This window comes from Ambystoma mexicanum, chromosome 1p, assembly GCF_040938575.1.
Source record: "Ambystoma mexicanum isolate Mex_15411 chromosome 1p, UKY_AmexF1_1, whole genome shotgun sequence".
NCBI lineage: Eukaryota > Metazoa > Chordata > Amphibia > Caudata > Ambystomatidae > Ambystoma > Ambystoma mexicanum.
In genome coordinates this window covers 1,493,217,785-1,493,245,697 of record NC_090921.1, presented here as the reverse complement: position 1 = coordinate 1,493,245,697, position 27,913 = coordinate 1,493,217,785, and the positions used below count along the sequence as shown (strand labels likewise).

The following is a 27,913-nucleotide window of genomic DNA, read 5'->3' as shown; positions in this document are numbered from 1 at the left end:
TTAAAACTTTAAGTGAAGGCCAACAAATCCTGCAACAAGCTCTGCAACTCCAGAGCCAACAGGCTCAAGCAGATAGGCTGGCTTTCCAACAAGCCCTACAGGTACAACAAGCTCAACTGCTCGAAGTCACGAATATAAGAAATCCTCCCCAAGTTCCAACCTCCATATTACAGAAATATACAGCAGGGGAGGATCCTGCACATTTTTTAGTGAATTTTGAACGAGTGGCCAGGAATGCCCAGTGGCCATCTGATAGATGGTGCCACTATATCGCTCCCTTAATGACCGGCGAAATGCAATGCGCCTATCAAGCTGCAAATCCGACTGGTGACACAAATTATGGGGATATGAAGCGGGTTGTCTTAGAAAGATTGGGGCATGATGAAGAGACTTATAGAATCAAGTTCCGTGAGCTTAAATTGTCCGGCGAGGAAATTCATAGACAACTGTTTTATAGGGTGAAAGAACTTGCTGAAAAGTGGTTACAAACGGCCACCTCCACTCCAAAAGAATTCACAGAGAAAATAATATTGGAGCAATTTGTTGAAGCACTTCCCGGACCCGTGCAACGATGGGTCAAACAACATCACCGACCCTCATTAGCAGAGGCTGTCGACATCGCCTCAGCCTATCAGAAAGCCAGGCAGGGCAAGATGCTAACTTATGTGAATCACCACAGACACAATGTTAGCTTGAGCAAACCTCTGACTCAGACGAGGTGGCCGAACTCCATGTTAAGAAAATCAGAAACTGAAAATATTCTCTCTCGACCTAGTAGTGAAGGCCCTGTTAACTACAGACAAACGCCATTCGCAACAAGAGGTCCTCAGTGCTTCGACTGCAGAGACTGGGGACACCTAGCCAGGTTCTGTCCAAAGAAGGTGAAGTCCGAACCCACGGATGTTGGAGTCTTTGAATCCATAAAAGACTGCGAATACCAAGAACAACCGGTTGTGAATTTGTGAATAAATCGCAGTGTGTATATATATATATATATCTGTGATGCGGAAGTGGATGGAAAACCCACAAGATCTTTGATCGATTCAGGGAGCCTACAAACAGCCGTAACCTCAGACCTGGTAGGTGAAGTTTATAATTCTACGGGGGAAATACCAATTAGATGTGTTCATGGGGATATGAGGTCCTACCCTTCGAAAGAAATACAGATGAAGTTGGCGGGGAAGACAATAGAGATAAGAGTAGCTGTATTACCCAAGTTACCTAAGCTGTTATTAGTTGGATCAGATGTACCTAATTTTTCAAAATTGGTCAATAAGATAGAGAAGAGCTGGTCAGAAACAGCACCATTTCACGACCAAGAAATCATCAGTTCCCCTCCGAAAACTCCAAAGAGTAATACACCTAGAAGATTCCTTAAACGAGACTGGAGAGCGAAGAATGTCCTCCCTGTTGCTGTGGATTGGAGGCTAGACGAGGATGGAGACAGCTTCCGTACAGCACAGGAATTGGATCCTGTTCTACAGTATGCTAGGGAACGTGCCTTAAAATCCCCAACCGGACAAGGACCTTGTTTCATTAAACAGAATGGACTCTATTATAGGCTAAGCAAGTCTCCAGATAATGAGGAGCTGAAACAGTTCTTGGTTCCGAGTAAATACTGCAAAACAGTGTTGGAAGTCGCTCATCTGCAGGTTGGGGAAGGTCATTTGGGAACCAAAAAAAATATTATCAAGGTTCTATTGGCCTGGAGTATACAGTCAGATAGTGATATTTTGTCAATCTTGTGAAGAATGTCAAAGAAAGAACAGAGCTAATGTAAAAGAAGGCTCCCTTACAGTCTATCCCCTTGGTTTTAGAATCTTTTAGTAGGATAGGCATGGATATTGTAGGACCTTTGGAACCTTCCAGAAGAGGACACAAATATATTCTGGTAATTGTGGATTACGCGACTCGATATCCTGAAGCTTTTCCTTTGAAGGCAACCAACACACAACAGATTTGTGATGCCCCGATTCCTTTTATAGGTCGAGTCAGGATACCTAAGGAGATTATAACAGACCGTGGGACAAACTTCCTATCCAATGTCCTTAAACAAGTGTGCGAGACTCTAAAAATTGATCATCTTAAAACGGATTTTTACCACCCTCAAATAGATGGTCTAGTAGAAAGGTATAACCAGACCATTAAACAAATGCTGAGGAAGACTACTAACCCCGAAAATAGGGACTGGGATAGAGTACTCCCTTGGCTACTTTTGACTTTACGGAATACACCGCAATCATCGACCGGCTTTTGACCTTTTGAGCTTCTATTTGGAAACCAGTACAGTCTTTGTTAGATATTTTAAAGGTAAATTGGGAGGAACAACCATCACAAGAGTTATCACTCATGGAGTATGCCTCCCAATTACAAGAGAGGGTGGAGAAGCTACAGACCATAGCCAGAGAAAAACTGCTTCAAGCCAAAGAGAAACAAGAGAGGTACTATAATCCAAACCCTCATCGCAGGACTTTTAAGGTGGCTGACCATGTCTTGGTGGTGTTGCCTACTTCTGAAAACAAGATGTTGGCGGCCTGGAGAGGGCCATACAAAATCGAGGAGGTATTGGGTCCTCTAACTTATAAAGTAAGACAGCCAGAAAGCAGAGTCTCACTTCAGACATACGATGTAAATCTCCTTAAAAAGTGGGTACCTCTGTTTCAGTCAGTGGCTATGATAAGTCATAGTGAGATCCAGGAGGAACATTTTCCCCAAACAGAAAAGAGGTTGGGGTTGGAAAGTCTGAACATTAATCAGGATCTTTCTTCAGAACAAAAAACGGATTTATCATTGCTGTTAGATACTTTCGCTGAAGTTTTCTCCTCCTTACCCGGAAAAACTAACCTGACTTATCATATTACCACAAAACCCAGAACCACCGTAAGACTAAGACCATACAGAATCCTGTAGGCGAAGATCAAAGCAATGAATCAAGAGGTTCAGGAGATGTTGGATTTAGGAGTAATTGAACCGTCCTATAGTGATTGGTGTTCGCCAGTGGTATTGGTACCAAAACCAGATGGTTCTGTATGGATTTCAGGAAGTTAAACAAGGTCTCTAAGTTTGATGCTTATCCAGTGCCGAGAATTGAAGACCTACTAAATAATCTAGGAAAGGCCAAGCTTCTGACGACAATGGACCTTACAAAAAGTTACTGGAAAATACCCTTATACCCTCCAGATCAGGAAAAACCTGCGTTTGCCACGCCAACAGGTCTATACCAATTTACAGTTTTGCCATTCGGATTGCAAGTAGCACCAGCTACCTTCCAAAGGTTGATGAATTATTTAATTCAAGGTCACGAACAATATGTTGGGGCATACTTGGACGACATCATAGTTTTCAGTCAATCGTGGTCTGAACCCCTGTCTCACTTGGGAGCTGTACTAAAAACCCTAAAACAAGCAGGCTTACATGTGAATCCCAAAAAAACACATGTTGCAAACTACATACCAAATATTTAGGATATTATGTGGGACAATGAGTTATCAAACCACAAGAGGAGAAATTGAAAGCGATTAAACAATTAAAGTTTCCAGAAAATGCCAGGCAAGTACGAGCATTTTTAGGGTTTGTAGGCTACTACAGGAGGTTTATTCCTCATTTGTCTAAGTTTGCTACACCATTAACAGATTTATTGACTTCGCTTTCTAAAAGAAATTAGAAAACAGATGAGACGGAAAAGGCATTCAACGCTTTAAAAGAAGCTTTAACAGATAAAACCATTTTACATTGCCCAGATTATGAGGCTCCATTTTTTCTTCATACTGATGCTTCTGGCACGGGCCTCAGTGCCGTCTTGTTCCAAAACCAGGGAGAAAAGGAAAGACCAATCCTGTTTATCAGCAGAAAGCTACCTCCACACGAATTGCAATATCCCACTATAGAAAAAGAATGTTTGGCGGTCAAATGGGCAATTGAAGCTTTAAGATATTACCTGCTTGCGAGGGAGTTCACTTTAATAACAGATCATGCTCCCCTCGTATGGCTTGCAAGAAACAAAGAGACAAATCAAAGGGTCCTAAGGTGGTTTCTTTCTCTCCAGCCCTTCTCTTTGAAAAACATCCATCAACCAGGTCGTTTAATTGCGCAGGCTGATTATTTGTCCAGGGCTGAAACCCTTCCTGAGTGTAAGGGCCTAGTAGAGGGGGTATGTGATGAAGTATTACTCTATGGGTCTGAAATGAATGCCTTAGTAGCATAACATGTTTGTACTTATAAATATGGGAATGAATGCCTCAGTTAAAATACTTATAAATATGGGAATGAATGTCTCAGTTACATGACACGTTTATATTTTCATAAACAGAACGAGCTCATGAGGTGCTCTTTTCTAATATGCATCACTTGATGTTGGTTGCTAGGGAACCTCGGACGATCAGGACAAAACGGAGAGTGACGGTTACGTCTGGGCGTACTGAAATGTAGAAAGCGAAAAGCATAATAATCCTGTTGCTGAACCAACGGTGCCGTTGCGCTAAGTGAAGCCTTCGTTTGTGTTTGTGAGGCGACCGTTCGTCGTCATGTAAAGTTTGTTCCATTAAAGATATCAAGTGTTGGAGTAATACAAGCTCCGGTGTCTGAGCTGTTACAGGCCTGGGAAGGGTGGGCGTGTCCTCCTCTGCTGAATCAGGAAGAAGACTATGGTCCTGAACAGCTGTTTTCCCTGCCTGCCGTGTCGATCTATGCTACGAGACCAGCAGGAGGAGACCAAGGAGGTGGAGTCAGCGGAATGCTGAATACCAAGCTACACAGCTGTTCAGAGGGAAGAGACTACAATGCACATAAATCCTGATTGAATACAGTAGCAACGCGTGTTGCTACGAAGGTACGTGTAACCCGCGAGGGTAAAAGTAAACGAAGGAAAGAATATAGACTAGTGCAAATAGCACCTAGAAGGCCACATGCTGGCTGAAGTGAAACTGAAAGGCCGCGCATAAAAGGAGGGTGCATTACGAATTCCGAATGAGGAATGACACTGAACAGTCACCAATAACCAATGTTTCACAGCAGACAATTACTCAAGAAAATAAATAAAAGAGAAAAGGTTACTTTAGAAGTCTCTTTCATACTGAACAGAGAAAGATTAAAGAGAAGATTAAGAGAGACGGACAGTGCTAAAAAAGAAAGAAAGAGCAGTGAATGAATAAAATAAGCTACAGAGAGTCAGGGACAGAAAAGTAAAAGAGAAAGAGGGAAAGTCACTGAGATTGTTCAAGGACACTTACCTATTCATCTTCTCTCTGAAAGGAAGCCCTTAGCTGGAAAGTTGTGAAGAACATAGAGCAAAGACGTATCCTTTTACCTAAAAGAAAGCAAGAAAGTTCCTGTTAGTAAAAGTTTTGGGTAACAAACGTAAACCCAAGAAAATTACTTCCTGACTCAGTGTTTTTCTTCTTTATTATACAAGAGACTACATCACATTTGGTGGCAGCGGTGGGATAGAGTGAGTACGCCATGGAAGAACTTATTAAAACTTTAAGTGAAGGCCAACAAATCCTGCAACAAGCTCTGCAACTCCAGAGCCAACAGGCTCAAGCAGATAGGCTGGCTTTCCAACAAGCCCTACAGGTACAACAAGCTCGACTGCTGACTCAGTGTTTTTCTTCTTTATTATACGAGAGACTACATCACAGCCACTTGGTCTTGTATATATGTATTTTAGTAGGATTATATTGGTTTAAAGGTATTACTGTTCATAATTACAGTGTGTTGAAACTCAAAGGCCTTGAATACAAGTATTTGTATTTTTAATATATCTACACCTGACTGGGAGTGGTTTGTACTGCCTTTTTCTCTGTGTGCTCATTGAGGTCTTTCAGTCACCCTCACCCCTCCAGAGACCTAGTCTTGACCGCCGCCAATGCTATCTTGATTGGTCTGGCTTGTCCAGAAGGTTACCCTGTTCCAAGAAACTAAGCTGGCCTTCTGAACCTCTGCTCACCAGGTCAGAGTGCAGAAATCCATCTTAACAGACTGCCTCTGACCTCTGTTATTGTATACTTTGTGCAGCATTTCTGTTCGAAATGCGATCATGGTTTTCTCAAATAAATACAAATAAAGTACAAAAAGGAGTTGGTATTCTCTTCTCACCTTTTCACCCCTTTTAATACAATGTGGGAACAACAATACATGGGGGGTCGGAATTTGGAAGGGAGTTATCTATGCACATAATTACCAGAACAGGCAAGCATCGCCTGAAGTGTCCCCAATTACACAACACTTCTGGAAAGCGCAAACACACTTTTGGGATGTGAATTATCGATGGACAACAGGTACAGACCACCACACTCGGTTGAGAATTTATTTTTATACTTTTTTTTTTTTTACATTTTTTTTTTTTAATTGGCATTTTTACTTAACCGTAAACACCTTCCTCCCCCTCCACCCTGCTCTCCCCCCTCCCCCCTGCGCATGCTCCCCAACATAATAACCTTGTTGATTCCCTTCTCCCTCCCCTGTCGGTTCAGAATTTTGAAATGAAGTACAACCCCACTTGAGTGTCCTCAGGGACAACCATCCGATCCTGTTGTAGGACAAGAGGCTAGAAGCTTAAGGCCTTTCAAGGGCCGTCACACAATGGCCACAACACAGACCATATGGTTAACTGGCGTTATATCTATACTCCTACTTCCTGCATTCTTTCCCAAACACTCCATCCTGCTTCCCCCACCCAATCCCCCTTCTGTCACTGCCAGTATACTTATTTTCACCATCCTGCAACTGCTGCACCCCTTTTCATGCCTAGGTGTGAACCTTTAAGGAATACACACACTACCTTCTATCTTTCTGCTCCTCATTTCATCGTTATCATCCTCAAACAGGGATCCAGCATCAGTTGATACCAAAGTCCTGGTGCTGCCTGAAAGCCTGGTGAATTTTACCCATTGAGAGTGTGGAGAAGTGGAGTTAGCACATCAACACTAAACGAACCATGAAAAGTTTTAGCCCTATCACATGTAGGGCAACTCCCAGCAACCAGACCCAGAAAAAAACAACTAGGGGGAAAAGGCTAGGTGCACCCTTTTTCGAGAAAGACCGCTTTAGTTTGTATACAAAAGGAAAAGGCAACAGGGTATTACAAATCCACTGCCAAAGAGCTCTCTGACATCTTTCGTACAAGCTTCAGGTTATAAACCCATAAATCGTCACTCATGATGCACTCAATATATAGTGTTAATCCCCCACCCTCATTGACTGCCGCTTATATACATTCTGATAATTATAGCCTACCCTTCAATTGTTTCCGCTGTCTTCTCACTCCTCTTCACCACATGTGAGTAACATCCTCTTCCATTATGGAATGCTGCAAAGCAATTGGTTAACATCAACTGGCACCACCCTACCTTCGATCCTAACCATGTGAATGCACCTGGCTATCAATGTGAACTCAGTGGGCAACTTCGAGGTCAGTCTGGTCCTTGCGAACAAAGCAGCCCTTTTCTCATCCCAGACACGTTGGCGCCCCCAACATGCCCTCCCTACTGTATGGGCATCATCCTTAGGTCTCCTTGGCACAAAACATAGATCATGTTGTTCTCTGCTTTTCCCTTTATCAGTTCCCCTCCCATGAGTGAACCGAGTGTCCCACAATCAATCCAGTTCACAAAGGATTTGGGGCAGATTTCCCTGCACATCTGGTAGTTCACAAAAAGTGACCGTCGTTCTGGTGAGGCACTAGTGTCTTAAATCTTGGTTCATGTTTTGGCATCCCAAGACCTCTATCTTTGCTCGCAGGTATACAACCTTGTACTATGCCGCAGCCCTTCCCGTCTTCGGTTGCACACATTCTTTCCTAATTAGTTCAGAGATCTTACTGATGTGGGGGCTCATGCATATTATTTTCCCGCAACTGGGAATCGGAATGCAATGGTGAGGCGAGGGACAAGGCCTTGTTCTGTGTTTCTGTGAAAACACGGCCTGTGAGACTTCAGGCCTTTTCGTAAACGAGATGTTAGTTTGAGTTTGTCATGTATATATGTATCCTACATTATATGCAGTTCAGTTGCTACTCTACTGAATAACTTTCCCCTGTATGATTTCCCACTGCCACCAATTATCCTCACCCATAACACATCCCCTCCCCCTACACCGTCCTGTGCTCATTTCCATATGTTAACATATTTTTCACAATCTAAATAGTCTAGGAAAGGCAGTGGTCTGGACGTGCATGCCAACACACACTCTCCCACATCAGTGGCTAACCAGATGCAAAGCACTGTAGCCTACCTCCACCAAACCCGTGGAAAGCAGATTGGCACACAGGAACTGGGTACTGCCAACCTGACCGCAAGACCACAGGACCCACTAATGACCCTCTCCAATCTTTGTATTACACATCCACATACAGAGAGGCCCCCAATAGTGGCAGAAGGGCACTATACAACACCACTTACATTACATAGTCATGAAATATCTAGGCAGATGGGCATCGGACCGGAGTGAAGCTAGCATAGTGTGATGAATCTGATGATGCCATTGCTCTTTCCCCGGAGGTAGCTTCTCCTCATGTGGCCAGGTGATGGCAGCCGCTAGCTGGTCCTGACCCAGGGGCGGCTATAATGAGGGAGGACGACATGGGGGAGGCGACCTTCGGGGGGGAATGAGAATGGCATTGTCTGATGACAACACATACCCTTTTCCTTTCAGGGTTATCGCCTCCATGGCTTAGTATGCTAACTCACATCAGTCACCTAGAAACCTTACTGATAATACCTGTTCAAGTAATGTGCCCAGAACTGTTTTTCAATCCCAAATATATGGGGGTACTGGGACGAGGAAGAGGACCGGAGCAATGAAGATGACTAAGACCAAGAAGCCGACGCAATGGTCTAGTCTCTCGATGGGGCTCCACCAAACTTGGAAGCTTACATTCACCCCAGATTGTAGAAGTGAAGAAGAATAACAGGAACAGGAAGGAAAAGTACCTGAGCCGGGTAATGCAAGCTGGAGAGACGCCAGACAGCACGCTGTAGGCCAGCATGCAGGGGAGAGCGGTGCTGGAGAAAATCCTGACGGCGTGAGGGGAAAGCGAATGACAAGCAGCCTGCCACCAGAAAACGAGTGGCAGCGGGAGCCGCATACCTCAGAACAAGACACAGCAAAGGACCATCAATTGACGGACCACACGCTGGGCTGGCAACCCGAAAGGAGAGAGAATGGAGAACTGCGAGAGACCACTAAAGCAACTGGTAAGCCTGGGGAAGGGGAACAGGTTGACAGGTTGCTTAAGGGTGATTGCTGCTCCACACCGATAACAAAAGAGATGCTAAGTGAAGCTTGTGAACAGTTTAAAGGGGCTTTGAACCAGACTGCGAACAGGTCACTGGTCCCATGTGTAAGAAAAGGAAACTAAGTAATTGAAAGTATAGAAAGTGAAATTAACTGTGTTTAACAAAGGTTTTCAAATCGATATTGGGCAAATATTACTTTATGGGCAAGTAGAAAGAAAGCTGTATATAATGCCTGGCAGGAGAGTTTTGCAGGCAAAATCAAGTATTTGAAAGAGACTGTAAGTCAAAAGCTTGGGGAAATGCATACCAGACCTGGCAGGGAAGTATACCAGGCAAAGGCAAGTTCCCAGGTGTGAGATTGAAGAATACAAGGAAAATCACTGGCAGGAGAGTATACCAGGCAAAGTTAACTATTAAAGTAAAAGTGAACAACCTAAAGAAAGCCCCAACAAAGACTCATGCCCTTGGGACCGTGAAGTAAATATTGAGGACACAAGGAGCTATGGGAGGGGAGTATACAAGGCATCCTGCGAGTCTAGGCCTCGCCTTTGCGTTATATAATTTCTTTTTGCAAAAGAGAATTCTAAGGAAGACACATGCCCTTAAGATTCAGATTTTATATGAACTGTTTCTATTGTCGTGGAAGGAAACCCGAGGAAGGGAATCATTCCCAGGACTTTGTACTGTTTTGTGTTGTGAAAAGAAACCTGGGGAAGGGTGTCATTCCCAGGAAGTGAACTGTTTATGCTGTGGAAGAAAACCAGGGGAAAGGGAGTTATTCCCTGGAACTGTGAATCTTGTTAATTTGGAACCTTTTTTTGGAGTTTACCATTTCTTTGAACTTGGACGTTTGTGCACCTACTAGGCCAGAGACAATACCCTTAGCACCTTATAGTTACTTTTGAAGTGTGAGGGCTAGGATAGGATTTCAGACACAGGATTTTTCATTTTGGACATCTTGATACTATACAGACCCTTAGTTTTGGTTGAGGTAGGGAAATACCTCTTAGCGCAGGGACGGTCAGGCATTTTTCAACCCTTTTTATTATTACAATAAAAGTCTATAGCAACCTCTGAGCCCTCTGTGCCTGTGTCTCATTCCTGATTCATCACAATAGCTAATCAACAGCAGCCGGAAACAAAACCAGACTGGTCCGGGTGGACAATATGACATATACGGGGCGCGTCAGAGGGCCAATACTTTTGCTAAGATCTTCAAGTCCGAATTGGTTAGTAACAAGGGACGGTAGGAGGCGCATCTTGTCGCCGGCTTATCAGGTTTCAGCATTACCATAATGACTGCCTCTCGTAGTGTAGAAGGCAGAACCCCTGAACAGGACTCCTCCCATAGGGGTAGCCAGTTGAGGGACTAGTAGAGATGTAAAATGTTTATGAAACTCCATAGTCAGACCATCAGGACCAGGATCTTTACCGGGTGGGAGAGCATCAATAGCCCGATCTATCTCGTCCCTGGACATCGGACAATGAAGCGTCTCCTTCACCTTGTCGGACAAAATGGAGAGTGGCAGACCCTCATGCAAGGCCTCCACCTCAGGGACCGATCTCATCAGAGTTTGCATAGAGTGAAGCGTACAAAGTGTGAAACGCCCAGTTCACTTCGGACGTCGAGTGCACCAGCGATCCAGACATGTCACAGATCACCAGAATATGTTGGCTTCCCCCCTCGAGCCGCACTACTCTGGCCAGAGGTATGCTGGGGCGCTCTCCCTTGCCATATCTTCTTGCTACTCCAGGGTCATCTAACAACTTAGGTTCTCTGTCTGCATGCTCCCTAAAGTTATCAAACTCGTTTTTTATGTCACAGAGTGTGACTCGAGCTGAAGCCACCGCATACTGTGTTTGAGACGGCTGAGGGTATCTTTGCATACTCTGATATATTTCGGCATATCGCTCTAAGCAAGCCGGATTCCTTAGCCATGGCCATGCCCTGGATATATGCCTTGAAGACATCCCATAGGGTAGCGTGGGCTTAGACTGAGCCAGTGTTAATCACGAAGTACTCCTCAACGCATTTCTCCATCTCTGCCGCGAACACCAGATCTGTCAGCGCTAGGGTCATGTGTCTCCATGGGCGCCTCACCCCAGCAGCCCCCCCAATTCAAGTGACAATGTAACAGGAGAATGGTAAGAGAAGGTTCTGGACAGGATGCCAGGACCTTTGATGTTGCAAGTGAGAGTATCGGATATCAGCCACATGTTAATACGTGAGTGTGAGTCGAGCACCGTAGAGTAGGGGTATTCACAGTTCGAGAGGTGCAGCAGCCACCAGGCTTCCACTACACCTAGTCTGGTCTGGCCTTTAATGATTGTACGGGCAGCCCTGGACAGCTGATGGGCTCTACACCCAGACCTATCGAGATTGGCGTCTATAATCGTGTTTCACCGCCCCACAGTACGGGCACTAGGGGGTACAGTGCTAGGAGTTCTGTGGCCTGGGTGTAAAAGTCTGGGTCGCCGTTCTTTGGGCCGTATACGTTCATCATTACTATTTCCTTGCCCATTTGTACCCCATGCATTAGAACATAGCGGCCCATCACATCTATATGTGATGATTCTCCAGCATAGGGTCTGGCATGGATTCACATGCTCATGAATATTCCCTGTCGTCAGGCTGGGAATCCTCGGTAAAGAAAAATCAGTATCAGTTTCGTTTCTGATCTGTCTATCGTAGTAGTAACCAATCACTGATCTCTGCGTCATACTGACCACAGCCAATGACTGCCATCTCCCTAAGCCCCGCCTCTGGCAGCCATCTTCAGATTTTTACCACACGTTCAAGTGTTGGGAGTCCTCGTGCTTAGCTCTCGAGCTTTTGCTGCGTTTTCGTGCTTTTTCAGGTGAATTTTCACATTTTTCGGTTAATCGAGCCTCAAGCTCCACCGTTTCTACTCCCGTTAACGGGTACCCGTTGCAGGATTTTCCTACGCCACTCAAGGGTGAAGATTTCGTCGAATCATCCTTTTGGAGGATTCCAGAAGATTTGCGGCCTACTTCGAGATGGCCCAGGATGCGAGTTCGTCACCCGGACCCAAGCTGTTTCGCAGCTGCCCTGGATGCAGGCTGCAGAATCCTTTAAGGAGGAAGAACATTCCCGATGCCTCTACTGTCTTCATGGGGACAAGACTCCTGTAGAGAAGGACTGCCAGTTCTGCAATAACTTGTCGGAGCGGACCATGAGGGACCGTCGATTCCGTCTCGCCAGCTGGTTGGAGAAGGGCTCAACGGGTGAGAAGAAGAAGAAAGGGTCAGAGCGGGCTTCTAAGTCCTGTGCGGGCGCCCCGGCGACGGGGGCCCAACACTAGGCCTAGCGCCGCAAGTCCGCTGGCTCCGGCAGCGCCGAAAGGTCGGGCTCTTTGGTCGCCAGGCAGGGCGCACCTTCCCCGGCACCGTCAACCACGAGCCAGCGCTCCGGTTCGGGGAAGAGGAAGTCCGAGACCCCGGGTAAGCTTCGGGAGAAGCCCCGTGCGATCTCGGTAGAGGGGGAGCGAGGCGTCGCCCCTCCCCCTAAGGAGAAGGCCTGGGACGCACCTAAGGTGGTGAAGGCCTCTATCGAGGCGATCGCGGCGACTCTGGCCAAGCCGGCAGAGACCCCGCCAGCGGAGACTGCCTCCGGGACTAGAGTTTCCCTGCCGCCAAGGAGGGAATCCTCTTTTCAGCCCATCGCCATGGCCACCATGATGGAAGAAGCGAGAGGGGGCACGGTAGCCTCCTTGAGCTCGGAGTCAGCCTCGGAGGAGGAACTGACCGAGGCCGTGAGGAATCTCGAAGTCCAATTCGAGAAGGTTTGATACCGTAAGGAAGATCCTCGGGAGATAACCGAGGAAGATGACGATGGCGAGGAAGAGCAGCCTTCCCTTCCGGCGCAGCCGGAACCTAGGCCTCAGGATAGCTCGGCGGCTATTTTGTCTGCGATCCAGTCCTTATGCTCTGAGATAAGGACAAGATTACCACGGCCCAGGCCGGAGGACCCGCAACCTGGCCCGTCGGGAAGTCCTCAGAACAAACGATGGAGGACCCAACCCTCTCCTCCACTCGCCCCCGTAAGGCCTACAGTTCCCTCCTCATCTTCCCGCGAGTCGGGAGATGACGGTGCGGTGGGCTCGGCGATGGGTTCTGAGGGCGACGACGACGGAACGGGTCTCCCGTCGCACGGGCCTCTCCGCCCGACGAGATTGGCTCATTCCACGCCATGATCGCCAGGGCGTCCGAATTGTTCCAGCTCTGCCCGGAGGAGCAGAAAAAGGAAGGTTTCCTCTATCAGCGCCGGGAGGCCAAGAGGAAGACTGTCATTGCGGTGCCTCTAATCGATGACATCTGGGAGGAGGGCCTGTCGGTACTCAAGAACCCCTCCACAGCACCAGCCAAACGGGACCGTTACGAGAAGAAGTACCGGGTCCCCGAGACCGCTCCCCTGTGCCTCAGGGCCCAGCCAACGCCAGACTCGGTCGTCTCGGCGGCGGTGAAGAAGAAAGCGGCGGCGTCAGGAGCCTCAACGTCGAATTCCCCTCCGGACGGCGAGGGTAGGAAGTTGGACGCCATGGGGCGACAAGTCATTTCGTCGGCGGCGACGACGATCAAAGCGGCCCACGCCCTGGTGATCGTGGCCCGTTACGACAGGGAGCTCTGGTTTAAGCTGGCCCCCATATTGGACTTCCTACCGGACGACAAGAGGTCTGAGGCCCTGGAAATACTTCAAGAAGGCGAGGTGGCGTCGGACCACGCCATAACGGTGGCAACCGATATTGCCGATACCGGGTTCCGCCAGCTGGGCAACGGAGTTTGCCTACGACGACGGGGTTGGCTCCGGGCGACCGACTTCCGTCAGGACGTCCAGACCAGGGTGTTGGACATGCCGTTCAACGGCAGCAACTTGTTCGGGAAGGCGGTGGACGAATCCCTCCAAGCCATAAAGACGGACACGGAGACGGCCCGCACCCTAGGAGCCCTTCAGCAACGACGGCCCTTTCGGAGCTCCGGTGGCAGACAGGGGGCCTCCAAGGGATCCAGCGGTGGCTCGTCGTCCTACCGCCAGGCGGCACGCTCCTCGGCTCAGGAGGCCTACAGGGGTCACGGCAAGCAGGGAGCACCTCGCCGCCGTCGGCAAGGTGGCCAGGGCGGCAAGGCCACCACCTCCAAGCAGGACTGAACCGGCCGTGGACTCGGGCCCCCACCGGAGCACCCCGGTGGGAGGCCGGCTGACGAATTTCGTCAGCGTGTGGAAGTCCATCTCCACCGACCATTGGGTGCTGGATACCCTGGCAAGAGGATACTCTATCGAATTCCTGAAGAAGTGCCCTCACGTTCCACCTGTGGCCAGGAAGGAAAATCACGTCCCGCAACTGCTGTTGGAAGTACGGGCGATGCTCAGGAAAGGCGCCATCGAGCTCGTCCCGAAGAGGCTCCGGGGCTCCGGGGTGTACTCAAGGTACTTCCTCGTCAGGAAGAAGACGGGCGGCTGGTGCCCCATCCTGGACCTTCGTCGTTTGAACAAATACATCAGGTCACAAAAGTTCAGGATGGTCACCCTCCAGCACGTGCTGGGACAGCTGGAGGAAGGCGACTTTCTATCGTCGTTGGACCTGCAGGATGCACCTGTGGCGGCGCGGCTGCGCCTGCAGGGGATTCACGTCTACCCCCACCTGGACGACTGGCTCATCCGCTCAAGGACGAGGGAACTCGCCGTCGAACACACTGCGAGGACCGTCCAGCTACTCACAGACCTGGGATTCGCCATAAATTACCCAAAGTCCCACCTGGTGCTGTCGCAGGTGGCCCTGTTTCTGGGAGCGAAGCTCGATACAGTGAGGCGCCTGGCGGCACCGTCGGTAGAACGGACGAAGACCATTCTGGGCAAAGTGCAGCACCTGCTAGCCACGGACGTGGCCAGGGTGAGGTCCATCAAGTCCCTCCTGGGGATGATGTCCTCTTGCATCTACCTGGTGCGCCTCTGCAGACTACGGATGCGCCCTCTTCAAGTATTTCTCGATGCCCGTTGGATGCAGGCGACGGGCACCTTCGAAGACAGAGTCCCCTTCAACGAGGTGTTCCGGCGGGTGATTCAGTGGTGGGGCGTTCGAGCGCACCTCACGGCGGGCAAGGACTTTCAGACGCCGGCGTACCAGGAGACGGTGACGACGGACACCTCCCTGGAAGGTTGGGGCGCCCACACCGGAGATCTCCACGCAAGAGGCCTCTGGCTCCCGGAGGAGAGGCTCCTGTACATCAACATCCTGGAACTCCGAGCCGTGTTCTGGGCTCTCAAATCGTTCCACCCGTCGCTCAAGGGCAAGGTGGTGCGGATCTTTTACATACGGAAGCAGGGAGGCACCAGATCCCCAGCCCTATCCAAGGAGGCACAGGATCTGTGGCACTGGGCGGTCGCCCAGGGGATGTTCCTGGTTCCCTTCCACCTGGCAGGAGAAAGAAACACCATCGCCGACTCGCTCAGCAGGGAGCAGCGCGCGTGTCACGAGTGGGAACTGCGCCAGGATCAGGTGGCTCAACTCTTCCGACGATGGGGCAAACCCCAAATCGACCTGTTCGCAACAGCGACGAACTCGAAGTGCCAGAGGTTCGCCAGCAGGTTTTCCCAGCCGAGAAGCATGGGCGATGCGTTCTCGTTCCCATGGGACGGCCTATACCTGTATGCGTTCCCTCCGTTGCCGTTGCTGCTTCGACTCATCAACCAGCTCAAGAGGTCCCGGTGCAGGATGATCCTCGTCGCACCAGCGTGGCCGAGGCAGATCTGGTTCCCGGACCTTCTGGACTTGTCAACGTCCCCTCCCATCAAGCTGTCGGCGGACGCGGATCTTCTCTCCAGAGAAGGAGGCGCCATCTTCCACCACGACCCGGCGTCGCTGAACCTGCAGGCTTGGCTCCTGCAGCGCTAGAGTTTGGAGGGTACGATATACCGGCCGACTGCAGAGAGGTTCTTGCAAAGGCCAGGGCGTCCTCGACTCTCAAATGCTACGGTCACAAGTGGAAGAGGTTCTCTATCTGGTGCCGAGCACAGAAGATCAACCCCCTACGGATTACGGCCCCTCAAGTGCTGCCGTACCTGCTATCGCTGGCAAAGGCTGGGCTAGCCCATGCCTCCGTTAAGATTCATCTGGCGGCGATCTCCAGACATACCAGAACCACAGGACGGACGTCCCTGTGGTCCCATCGACTGGTAAGAGTTTATGAAAGGACTGTTCCGGTCGTTCCCGCCGGTGAAGGCCCCGGCCCCGGCGTGGGAACTTAACCTGGTGCTGACCAGGCTCATGGGGCCCCCATTCGAGCCGATGCACTCCGCACCGATGAAGTTTGTGTCGTGGAAGACTGCATTCCTGGTGGCCATTACCTCCGCACGACGAGTGGGAGAGATCCAGGCCCCATCCTGCAAAGCACCGTAATTCACTTTCCATGCCTCGAGGGTGGTGCTTAGAACGCACCCCTCCTTTATGCCCAAGGTGCCGTCGGACTTCCATCTTAACGAGCCCCTGGTGTTACCTGTTTTCTTCCCGTCTCCTTCGTCGCCGGCCGAGAGGACTTTGCACTCGCTGGATGTGGCTAGAGCGCTGAAGTTCTACGTGGACCGCACGAAGAGTTTTCGGAGGACATCACAGCTATTCGTGAACTTTGGACCTGTGAATAAAGGGAAGGCTCTCTCGAAGTCTTCTATTTCCAGATGGCTCTCAGGCTGCATCATGCACTGCCACCGGTTGGCTAACCAACCGCTGCCAGGCCGTCCGAGAGCCCATTCGACCAGAGCGATCGCTGCTACTACTGCGTTCCTATCTGGTGTGCCCCTGCTGGACATCTGCAGGGCTGCTACATGGAGGTCGACGCACACCTTCACGAGATTTTACTGCATCGATTGGGATTCCAGGGAGGAGTCCAGGGTCGGCCAAGCAGTGCTGCGCAACCTGTTCCCTTAAAGTGAGCCTGGTGAGGAGGTAAGAGATGCTTAATGTTGAGTTTTTGTATTGCTTAATGTTGAGCCTTTTGCCACCCCCCGTGGTTGTGCATGTGTGTACTGCTATGTATTCTTATATTCATGAGCATGTGAATCCATGCCAGACCCCGTGCTGGAGAAGGAACAAGTTACTTACCTGTAACTGTTGTTCTCCAGCATGGGTCTGGCATGGATTCACATGCAAACCCTCCCGCCTACCCCTCTGCAGCTCTTCACTTGGTCATACTGCCACTTCACGTGCTACCAAATCTGAAGATGGCTGCCAGAGGCGGGGCTTAGGGAGATGGCAGTCATTGGCTGTGGTCAGTATGACGCAGAGATCAGTGATTGGTTACTACTACGAAAGACAGATCAGAAACGAAACTGATACTGATTTTTCTTTACCGAGGATTCCCAGCCTGACGACGGGGAATATTCATGAGCATGTGAATCCATGCCAGACCCATGCTGGAGAACAACAGTTACAGGTAAGTAACTGGTTCCTTTGTGTGCATATGGAATTGTTTTATGAAGAAGAGTCATGACATCACGGCTTTGAGAGGAGTAGGTCGTATAGTGGCATTGCGTGCCCCAGTACCTAACATGTCGCACCCCCTTGCCAGTGCATGTGTCTCCTGCAGAAATAAAACCCGAATTCCAAGCCCCTCAACGTACAATTGGAGCTTGCGCCTTTTCATAGGGTTGCCCAATCCCTGCACATTCCAGCACCTGAAAACCCTCCTCTTTGCTTCTGCCTCCTCTCTCCCTCTCTCCTTCTAAAGTCCTGGCTGTTACTGAAACTGCACTGGTTACCTGGCCACCCATCTTATCTCGGGCCCTATCCCTGCCAGATGCACGCCTGCACTGCCTCCCTGGCAACCCCTGCACTGTGGACTGTTTTCTGTATCCCGACAGTCCCCCCACTAGCACTTATATTCTGCACGCACCCTGCACTTGCCACCTGCTGGCTGTTTATTTATCTTGTTATTCTATTATCCCATGCACTACACTTTTCCCCCCTCCCGCTCCCTTTGCACTTGCGTGATCTGAATGACACTTGGCCTAGTAAGATCGTTGTCCGTCTTCCCTCTGTTCCCCCTCCCTTGCCTCGTCGCGCTTTGAAACTCTTGTGTATAGGCGCGTTATAAATGCCACATCATATCATATCATATATAATGTCATGAAACCCAGAGCCTTATGCGCCATCTAATCTGCACATCAAGCTAGTCACAAGCACAGCGTGTGCAGAATATAAGCATCTCGTACAGTCAGCACTATAGGGATACTGCCGTTCCGCTAACCTAACCCGCATGCCGAGCACATTTTGTTCAACTCCCCCCAACTCACCAACTCCCACACCTCTCCCAATCAGAGGGATGAATAGCCCTCACCCCGATTCCCACAAACCCAACAGTCATGCACAGGCACCGACACGTGTATGACCCCCAGTCCACTGCTCTGGCAGGGTAGCACGCCGCTTGGGTCAGTGTGGCGCCAATGAAAGCGAGTGGGAGGTGGGTAGAGAACGGGCTAGGGCCATAGGAACCCTAGTGAGGATCACAGATAGACGGGACCCGGACTGGTGGGACAGCAGGGCCGGCAGAGTGTTAGGTAAGATTTGTAGTAGTACCCTTTGATTAGACTACCACAACCTTGACTTCTTGGCTATAGGAACCCAACTTTTGGTATAAGTCTGTATTACACAGGTTGGTAGCGTGATTGAGCAGCCAGGCTTATCTCAAGAGGGGTCAATGTGAGCAGTAGCAGAGTTGCACAGAGATTCAGTGACAAGTATCCAAATAGACTCTTACACACAAGGTTTCTTGGTTAAACAATTATTTCATTTATTTAACAGTCAGTTTGAGTAAGCCTTCTTCAGAAGGGAGCAATATAATAAGAACACACAAATACCTCCAGAATACACACTCTTAGTTTCTCTAAATCAGCAAATACCCATTTGGGATGGCACAGAGACACTTCCTACACTTTCAGGTGACTTAAATAGCTAGGGCACTGTAGACATTAATATATCACGGTTGTATTTAGAGCAATACTGAGATGAGTGTCAAAGAAAAGGATTATTAGAATAAAACAAGAGATCACACAAATATTCTGAAGCAGGTAAGTACTTTTGGAAACCCGCTCAATGGAAAGTAACCCCTTCCTGGAAGGCAGACCAAACACAAAGTCAGAGGGAGGGAGACTCATTCGGGGAGCCATACCAGGCCAATGTTAATTGGCCAAAAGTGTAGGTGAGCTGAAGCACTTCTTAGAGGTAGGTAAAAGTCTTGCACACAGTCTTTATAGAAAAGAAGAAATCAAAGTAGGGCCACAAGCTGTTTAGGCTTGTGAGGTAAAGAAGCTGTAGCAACTCTACAGAAGCAACCAAGACTCAATTTGAGATCAAGTAAGGCTACACAAGAGGTACATTCTCTTAGATTGTACAGTACCTTTAGTTAGAAGAAATGGTTCCAGCTGGCTATTGTTCCTGTACAGCTCTGCAAATCCTGTGTTCCTGGGCCTCAGTCGTGGGGACAAGAGGGAGGACATCTGGAGGACTTCTGCACTGCAATGGGCCGATCGGGCGACAGAAAAGGACCAACTTCTATTCAGTGGCACTTCGCGGTTTCAGCTCCTCGCTTCTCATTAAATAGCACCACCATGGTTCTTGGCTGTCGAGAGGGATTTCCTTGCATCTGGGGTCCCCCATTCTGTTGAAGTGGCCCAGGCTCGGTCAGTCCTGCTTCCTGGGAGTCCGGAAGATCTTCCTGGAGCTCTTGGCCAACTTAAAAATGATTCAGTCCGAATCTGGTGTTCCTCTCCTCGGTGCTTCGATTCATGCAGCAGCAAGAAAGCACAGCCAGCTCCGAGAGGATGTCCAGACGAGTTAACTTTGGAGTTCATTGGTCCCACCAACTCAAGGGGAGAAGTCGTCCTGGCAGGGCTTCTAGTCAAGGCGAATTCGGAGCTTCAGCACAGCAGCAGGGCTTCACTGGGCAAATCAACGGTCCAAGAGTTGCAGCTGGCATCTCTTCCAAATTCTTCTTCAGATTCCTTCCTCTAGTAGTTGACTCTGCCTTCCAAGCCAAAAAGCCTTGCCTTTTTATGCAGGTTTCTCCCATTCATTCCAGCCTAGCTGCCAGCCAAACAGCAGGTTACAGAGTTCACTCTGTAACCCTTTACCCAACCATCTAAGTTTTTCAAACATTCACACACCCAGGTTGCCCAAGGGGTACCATCAGTCTTTCTGAGGGTCCTAAGCCTCTTAAGGTACGGGGAAGGAGTTTTCCCAAATCTAGTTATCAAAGCTAGCTTCACATTTACATATTCCAATCTTTCAAGTTCCCCCCACCTCCATTACAGCATCAGTTGCAACCCGAGGGAGCCTAGACAAAAGCCAAGGAATCAACTGATTCCCTGTGAAACCCTGAATCCCATAATTGTATTAAAAAGCACCCAACCAATCCAAAATATCAAGTTTCACATCATACATACTAACTTCTTCTTTGGGCATGCAAGGCCTCTTTGGACTGGACGACCTAGAGGACTCTGGGAGAGAATTATTTTCAAGAGACAATTTCTTCATTTCAAGAGCATGCTGCATTTCTAATTCCCTGAGTTTGATGTCCTGATGTTTGGTTTCAGCTTGGACTTGTACCTTTTTGAATTCTAATTCAAGTCTCATTTTCTCAAGAGACACACATTCTGGACTCAGTATTGGACCTTGTGGGGTCCCTGTGGCTAAAGGTTGAGGCAAAGGGCCTGTTGAGGCAAAGAGGGGCTCCCTTCCTGGGACGTCTCTCCCTCATCTGACCCTTCTAAGATGGTAGAGTTAGACTCTGAATTATCATCCTCATTATCATTTTCCAAATTTCCTGGGTTAGTAGGTGTGACAGACCTACTACCCAGACTTTGATGATTCAACAATCTTGCAATCAATTCATTTTTCTGTCATTTAATAGGGAGATTCCTGACTTCACACATTTCTTTCAGTTGATCTACTGGTAAAATGATCAGGGCTTCCTGACTGAAGTTATCCATGTATGGCATGTTACAATTGCTGTTCTAGTGGAACTTAGCCTTGTGAAGGTTTTAGTTGAACAAAAGCAAAGCTAATACTTAGTGTAACAACTCTACAATAGATCGTCACCGCCTGCCACCAATGTTAGGCAAGATCTGTAGTAGTACCCTTTGGGTGCATTACCACAACCTTGACCTCCTGTCAATAGGAACCCAACCTTTGGTATAAATCTGTACTACACAGGTTGGTAGCGTGATTAGCAACCAGGCTTATCTCAAGAGGGGTCAATGTCAGCAGTAGGGGAGTTACACAGAGATTCACAGTGACAAGTATCCAAATAAACTCTTACACGCAAGGTTTCTTGGTTAAAAAATTATTCATTTATTTAACTGTCAGTTTGAGTAAGCCTTATTCAGAAGGGAGCAATATAATAGCAGCACACAAATGCCTCCAAAATACACACTCTTAGTTTCTCTAAATCAGCAAATACCCATTTGGGATGGCACACAAACACTTCCTACACCCTCAGGTGACTTAAATATCTAGGGCACTGTGGACATTAATATATCACTGTTGTATTTAGAGCAATACTGAGATGAGTGTCAAAGAAAAGGATTATTAGAATAAAACAAGAATTCACACACACATGCTGAAGCAGGTAAGTACTTTTGGAACCCCCCCCCCCCCAATTCAAAGTAAGTTAACCCCTTCCTGGAAGGAAGACCAAACGCAAAGTCAGTGGGAAGAAGAGTCGTTGAGGGAGCCAGGCCAATGTTAATTGGCCAAAAGTATAGGTGAGCTGAAGCACTTTTTAGAGGTAGGTAACATTTTTGCAGAATGTTTCCTTAGTCTGTGTAGAAAAGAAGACATCAAAGTAGCTTAGGCTTGCGAGGTAAAGAAGCTACAGCGACTCTACAGAAGCAGCCAAGACGAGACTCAACTAAAATCAAGTAAGGCTACACAAGAGGTAAGTTTTCTTAGACTGTACAGTACCTTTGGTTAGAAGAAATTGTTCCAGCTGGCTACTGATCCTGTGCAGCTCTGCAGATCCTGTGTTCTGGGGCTCAGTCGTGTGGACCAGAGGGAGGACGCCTGGAGGACTCCTGCCCTGCAATGGGACGATCAGCGACAGAAAAGGACCAACTTCCATTCAGTGGCACTTTGCAGTTTCAGCTCCTCGCTTCTCAGCAAATTGCACCACTGCTGTTCTTGTCTGTCAACATGGGCTTTCCTTGCATCTGGAGTCCAGCACTCTGTTGAGGTGGCTCAGGCTCGGACAGTCCTGCTTCCTGGCGTCCGGAGGATCTTCCTGGAGCTGTTGGCCTACTTAAAAGTGATTCACTCCGAATCTGGTGTTCCTCTCCCCGGTGCTTCGGTTCCTGCAGCAGCAAGAAAGCACAGCCAGCTCTGAGAGGATGTCCAGACAAGTTAACTTTGGAGTTTATTGGTCCCACCAACGCAAGGGGAGAAGTCGTCCTTGCTTGGTCCCACCAACTCAAGGGGAAAAGTCATCCTTTCAGGGCTTCTAGTCGAGGCGAATTCAGAGCTTCAGCACAGCAGCAGGGCTTCACCGGGCAAACCAACCGTCCAGGAGTTGCAGCAAGCTTCTCTTACAAGTTCTTCTTCGGATTCCTTCGTCCAGTGGTCGACTCTGCCTTCCAAGCCAAAAAGCCTCCCCTTTTTATGCAGGTTTCTCCCATTCATTCCAGCCAAGCTGCCAGTCAAACAGCAGGGTGGCTGCCCTTGCCGGACAGCCAGCCGGCCAATCGCCTTTGGGTGCATTCCTGTAACCAAGGGGATTAAGCACAGGAAATGTCAGTCTCCTCCCTCACTTCCTGCCCCTGCCAGACACTCTGGAGCCAGAGGCAGGGTTCACTTGTGAATCCTGCCAAAGGCAAAATGAACAAAAGAACCAAACCTGGTTTGGCGCACAGAGTAAATCTCAAGAAGGACCTTTCCACAAAGAAATGGCAAAAAAAGACGACTGGGGCCATTTTGACAAAAATGGCACCCTTGGGTGCTGTACTGCAGCTGCGAACGCAGCCGCGTTAAAAGCACACCACAGTAGCTAGCTAAAAGTAAACCACTGCCAACAGCCATTCATCGAGTAAGGTAACATAAAAATGTTACATGAGAAACTATACAAAGTGGGGATACTAAGTAACCCCTCCAGCACTCTATTGTAAGATAGGGTGTGCTGGGTCTAGAAAGTTACAAATGTAAGTAAAGTCAATTTCACTTTACTGTTCTTGAAAACAGTAGTTATCCAAGAGAAAGGTATTTAAACGTTTGGGAAATCTGAAAGACTTCCCTGTGCCACTGCACTGAGGGTGCTGTGTGGTACAATGTAAAAGATGATGCCTATGGAGTTTGTCAGACTCCACAACCAAAAGAAACACAGAGTTCAAATCATAGAAAAAATACATGAGAGAGTGGGGAAAAAGGGTCTCACTCTCTCCAGGTAAAAAATGTAAGTCCTCAAAATCCAGCCAAGGTGCTGAGGGTCTCTAAGGTAGAGGGGAATTGGCACATTTCTGAGAATTCTCCCTAACACAGAGCCACAGTATCCAGTGGCCAATCAGATCAGGCCCCCCGCAGAGGTGGTGTGCACCAGCCAAGACCAGGGCGCAAGGTCGGCCAGAACTGTCTCCCGTCCCGGGACAGCAGTCGATCACCCTCCGTTGAGCAGCTCCATGAGACAGGCACAGCAGTTTGTGTGGTGTCTGGGCCCAGCCTCAGCAATGTCCCGTAGGTGAATCTGTGTACTGGGTGGTAGGTGGACCGGGTCCCAGATGCCTCATGTACGAGGGAAGCCGCAGCAGTGTCACTGTAAGCAGGAGAACAGCAGCGGTCGGAGCCGCGTATGACCGCCAGGCCCGTGAGCACCAACGGGTGTGGAGGGCGAGCAGAGCAGCGTCCCAGCAGCAGCAGTACGGTCCAGCAGGAGCATGGCATAGCAACGGTCCAGGTGCAGCACAGCCACCAAAATTGACCAAACCAGAACTAATGCGTGCCGCCGTATGAATCCTTCTTAATGTTTACAGCATTCACTCATAATGGAAGGGATGCGTCGTGAAGAGGTCCCGTGCTGCGGAGCCTACAGTTTAGGGGGCCATCTTCGTCATGTGCAACAGCGCCCCCTGTGTTTTATTTTTTGACAAGTGTCTTAATGTAGGTACAAAAAATAGTGATATACCTGAGGTATAGCCTGTGGCCATGGCAGTTGCCAGATTGTCTGGGTCATGGCTTATGGTCATGACCCGGACTATCTAGCTACTGGCCATGACCACGAGGGACGACCAATGGGGATAAAGTGGCCATGTCCACTAGGGACCGGTTATGTGGTAATGTTTTTCAAAATTGGGATAGATTTGAAAGGGGAAAGCAAATGGTCATAGGGTTTTGTCTTTGCCGCCTGCAGCATGCCATGGAAAGGTAAGAGGGGCTCTGTACGGAGCCTCGCCTTCCCTTTCCATGCTGGTAATCTTGGAAAAGGATTTTCCATTGAGGGGCGTTGTTTCTCATGCTCCTTGATTACAGCTTCAAAAGCACTAAATTGCTCCCCCCTGCAGAGTGGTGTGTTGCAGTATATAGTGTATTGTGCGGTGTTGGAAGAAAAATCTTTTTTTTAGCACCCCGGGTTACCGCTTTGGCAACTCAGGGTGCTAATGGCCTTCATCTCCCATTGCAGCGTCACTCAGTGCTGTACAACGCTACCTTCCGCAGGGTTAGTCTGTAGTTTCTTTTAGTTTCTTTGAGAACGAACCTTTAAATGCACAACATGTGGCCACCATGCTGCACACTCAACCAAAATGATAAACACAAACCACCGCTACACCCAACATAACCACGGGTTAGGAAACTGCAATAAAGACCACTCCTTAATAATTAAAACAGAGCGCATAACGGCCCATCCGTATCATCGTACCCAGGTAATACAACCAAACTACAACAACTAACGACCACCACAATGTATAACCTGAACGGGATGGTAACCCTCAAACAAATACCAGTTAGATAACTGACTCCTTTACCATCATCAACTGGACCTAAAACCCTCGAGAACACAACAACAAAAGGAGCTACCACCAGACCCCGAGTTGCCCCTTGGGGTTCAGGCCTGCCACACCTGACATATCCTAAATCTCACACTAACCAACCTACCCCTCTGTGCACACTACTCCTTCCACCCCAGGCTGCCCCACGGGGCCTCCGGCCTGCCACACCGGAGCACTAACCAACTGGTCAATGGACCCACCCGGCCATCCACGGCCGACAACCGGCACAAAACTAAAACCTGAGATACGCCAAAAGGGAAGTATAGAACCCAAACTGGTACACCAAAGGAGAACTAACAACAAACACAGATCTCTTATCTACCAATACACCATAACCTCCCGTATGGCCCCAGGCCACTGCCGCCCCAAACACAACGCTGTGGTAAATTTCCACTAACTGACACTGAACCACTGCGACTCCACCCACACCATGGCCCCAGGCCACTGCCACCAGCACCCGCACAAGACTGATGCGACCGACATACACCGTGACCCCAGGCCACTGCCACACCATCGCACCACAACACCTGTACAAAATACAAATATGCAGAAACTCAGGACTCCACCTGTAACATGCAAGGCCCGGCCGGTACCCTACACGCCATGGAGAAAACCCTTAATACTCACACCCAATAGATCCGCCCGGCGCTCAGAACCAGAAACACTCAAAAACCGCACACGTCCCTAACTTGGACATATCCCCGCAGGCATAACAACACACGCAACACTCAGCATACCACACTGAAAATGTTCGTATGACAAATTAACAATTGCATGAAAGATAAAGAAACACTTAAAAACTTTTAGCAACCTTCCATGACCCCATTGTTCCCTCATAGAAGTCCAGCCCAAAGTCCTATGGCACGCCAGAACCGTTACTCGATAACAACAGTAACACTCTTAAATATTAGAAGAGAACCCTTCCAAAATTACCACCCTCAAGTCCGACCCTTCCCAAAAACCCTGAGAAAATCGGATCCCCAGCGCACCTGTAAAACATAAAGTACATGTACAACATAACTTCCTCAATTTGAGAAAGAATCAACATTAGAGGAAATCCCAACTCTTTTTTTTCAAAGAAATCCGCACCATCCCTTCCCTGCAAGAGAAATACAATGCAAAATAATATCATATTTTTGCACATCTAATTTGACACATGACAGGGCCACAAACACCATAAACAATCACTCATCCATACAGGCCCATACAAAAACAAGTACACCAGAGGCCACAATTACACTTAAGACGCATTCATACCGGCCTCACACAACGATACCCATAGAATAGCGTTAACTGTCAACTAACGTGAGATCATTGATCCCCACGTAAAAATCATGCAAATCCGGATCCTTTTCCTTAAGGATGTAAAGGAAGGAAATACATCTATCACAATAAGCACCCTAGTGACAACCTTCCGTCCCACACGACGTACACCTGTGATCACATTTCTTTTTTGCATGACAACAGTACTTGCCGCCGCTATCCTGCTCAATACTCCTCTTCCTCGAAGCATGAACAAGTGCAACAACGTCACTATGTCCCTCACCAGAACACCTACTTTGCTGATCTCGTTCCTTCATACTGCAGTGACCATACGGCACCTCCTCGTCCATGCGCAGCTGTCCCCCAGGCTCGCCAGCCACATTGCAGCACATTACGGACGCACCAGCCCTGCGTTCCAAAGCAGGGCATGCATTGCATTCCACTTGAACGCATGCGCTCTCACTGTTCTGTGATCGGCTCTTCTCCCCACAACAGCCAGACTCAATTCCTGGTGAACGGGCCCCAGCACAACGTCGACCGTGCTCCTCTGGAAACGCTGCAGCCATTACCCAACGCCATAGTGTGATGCAAAACAGTCCGCCACTCACTCAACAACTTGGGGCAATTTTTGATGTACCGGACTGAGGGCAAGGATGCACTCCTGATGGTCGACGCAGGATCTCTAAAGTGGATCAGGGAACCTCTCAACGCTGCCACTCTAAACAGCACTCCTCCCCATGAAACATGAACTCCGGCACAGCATCAAAGATCAGACCCCAACAACTGGACCCGGGGGCACCGCAATCCTGATGGGCCCCCTCTACAGTTGCAGCCTTTGCACTCTCAGCACTGGACTCAGGGGCTCCATCACTCCGGTGGCCCCTGCTGCAGCTAACACATGCCGGACCCTCAGGACTGGACCCAGGAACCACGTACTCCGGTGGCCTCTGCTACAGCCACAGATGCTCCCCTGGCCCAACTCAATCTGTCGGCACTGGACCCTCGGTACTGGACCCAGGGGCTCCGCAATCTCGGTGGCCCCCGCTGCAGGAAACCGGCTTACAATACTCCAACAGACGACGGACAGGGCCAGGCGCCCTGCCGGGTGGGATATTCAAACTGGAGGGCAGTGTCTTCTCCCGCTCTGCTAACCCCTCCACAGCATCTCATTCCTCGTCGCCAGTGTAATAAGGACGTGGTAGTCGGGTAAGTTCGTTACGTGTCTTTATTGTCTCTTATGTTACATCTCAGGTAGTGTGGAAGAGACCTGGAAGAGACACTGGCAGTCCCACCCCCCACCCGGCAGGCAATCTTCCAACCGTCCACTCACGAGCCGTCCACTCGCGAACCCCACACACGTCATTCCCACACCAACATTACA

General features: G+C 49.0%; 1 protein-coding gene and 1 long non-coding RNA gene across 5 annotated transcripts in view; one reads left to right on the top strand and one right to left on the bottom strand.

Annotated features, from left to right (window-relative positions):
- The window catches only part of LOC138456472 (uncharacterized), a 44,007-nt gene extending 17,057 nt beyond the window's left edge, over positions 1 to 26,950 (bottom strand). The window contains exons 1-2 of the long non-coding RNA XR_011262102.1: positions 26,828 to 26,950; positions 5,229 to 5,305 (exon numbers count right to left, since the gene is read on the bottom strand). This is a non-coding gene — a long non-coding RNA (uncharacterized lncRNA). The remainder of the gene's footprint in view (positions 1 to 5,228; positions 5,306 to 26,827) is intronic.
- The window catches only part of PPOX (protoporphyrinogen oxidase), an 867,939-nt gene that overhangs the window by 135,144 nt on the left and 704,882 nt on the right, over positions 1 to 27,913 (top strand). Inside the window, exon 1 of one of the 4 annotated variants that reach the window (XM_069607176.1) lies at positions 27,031 to 27,738. The exons of the other annotated variants lie outside the window; for them this stretch is intronic. The gene's annotated coding sequence lies outside the window, so the exon portion shown is untranslated. Of the gene's footprint in view, positions 1 to 27,030; positions 27,739 to 27,913 lie in introns of those variants that run through there. 4 annotated transcript variants of the gene reach the window in all.